At 35.0% G+C, this 1,758-nt stretch overlaps 1 pseudogene; it reads left to right on the plus strand.

The window, feature by feature from the left end:
* Nucleotides 1-1,256: 1,256 nt before the first annotated feature.
* Nucleotides 1,257-1,511, plus strand: LOC112209199 (COX assembly mitochondrial protein homolog; annotated as a pseudogene).
* The last annotated feature ends 247 nt before the right edge of the window (nucleotides 1,512-1,758 follow it).

Genomic DNA, 1,758 nt, shown 5'->3' on the forward strand with positions numbered 1-1,758 from the left:
AGCAACAGGCACAGGAATCAGATTGGTTGTTATACCAACAGTCATTGAAATTATTGAATACAAACATTAAGTCTAGATGCAGTGCTTCAATAGACTCTTTCTTCTCCAGGATGAGAAAGCTTGCTCAGAATGAAGAGACAAGAAGTGGTTGTGGAGACAAACAGGATTCAAAATCAGATCCCACTGCTACCATTTAGGGAAAGTTATTGGGAAAGTTACTGAATCTTGGGAAAGTTATTGAACTGCCTTGTGCTCAGTTTTCTCATCTGCAACAGAGAGTAAGAGCTCATTAAGTTATGAGGATTAAACAAGTTAATACAAATGCCTGCGTGTAAACTGTGAATAAGAGCAGCCATTGTTAGCATGTTTACTGTTTTCATATAAAGTTGCAGTTACTCTATTCTGTCTTTTATTTACTTTGCTAATTGTCACTACAAGAGGAGCAGTGAAAAATCTGGCTTCAATTCTTGTTCTTTCTCTTAGGAGCCACATGGCCTCCGAGTATCAGGTACTCCTTCAGTAAAAAGATTGGCCCACTTTTCTCTCCAGAGATGAGAGGTTCCAAATAAAATGTTTTGAAGACTGAACTCAACATACGATGTCTCATTATTTATACGTATTATCTCCTACGATTCCAATTTTTGTCTCATTCTTTCTTATCACCTACGCTTTTCTTTGGCTTCCTGCCTGGAACTTTTTCCTATACTATGTCACTACTTACCATAATCTCCAATATCTCTACTTTCTCTTCTACCCAAATCTTTATGCATCATTACTTACAATCTCTTAAATGTGCCTTAAACTTTTCTTATAGGATAGTGGTGTGTATATACATACATTTAAATTTATTTTAAATTTAATCTCTCCTTCTCAGCCCCACAGAGACTGGTATTAAATTAGCATATGTAAAATGCCAAAGAAGCATATAGTAGTGATTACTATAAATGCTGAATAAAATATGATTTCAACACCTGTTTGCTCAGGTCCTACTGTGTGTATAACACTGTGCTACAGAGATGACTGTAACAAGAGTTCCTGGCCTCAAAGAGGTGACATATTCCAGTTTGGGAGTTAAGACTTGTGAATAAGTAAGCACTATACATAAAACACTTCTAAAATAGTAAAGGCCTTTTAGAAAGATTGATGGGTTTATGTAACCCAGGTGGCAACACAGCACCCTCTCTGCCCACCAAGATGGTGTTCAACCCCAGCAGCAACTAAGACATGTCGAAAAAGATGTTCTGATGCCTAACATAATGAGAAAAATGGCCAGAGAGAGGTATTCTGAAAAAGTTCAAGATTTTACCAAGTGTTGCAAGAACTCTGGAATCCTTATGGTGGTGAAATACTGGAAATAAAATTCTGCATTGAAAGACTGTCTTAACTGCTTACTATAATTATCCAGTCTTTTACAAAGAATACAAAATGGAATACCTGAAGGAATGTAAGAACTCAGAAAAACTGGAATTTCTACTAAGTTAAAGCTACAGAAGCTTCCCATAAGCATGTAGGCAAATATTTGAATGTCACTCAGAACTCTAATATTCATGGAAGTCATTTCTAGTATAAATCACCTGAAATAATAAACTCAAGATAAGAATGTGTGTTTGCTTTATCCTAATTATAGAAATATTAATTTTATCTGAAATCAAGATCTTTTATTAAAAAGAGATTGATGGATTTCAGAGACTTTGAAGTGGATGTATCTGAAAAAAAAAAAACCACTAAACGCATTAATTTTAAAAAGGTGAATTTTCT

Source organism: Pan troglodytes, chromosome 4 (assembly GCF_028858775.2).
Source record: "Pan troglodytes isolate AG18354 chromosome 4, NHGRI_mPanTro3-v2.0_pri, whole genome shotgun sequence".
NCBI classification, from domain to species: Eukaryota; Metazoa; Chordata; class Mammalia; order Primates; family Hominidae; genus Pan; species Pan troglodytes.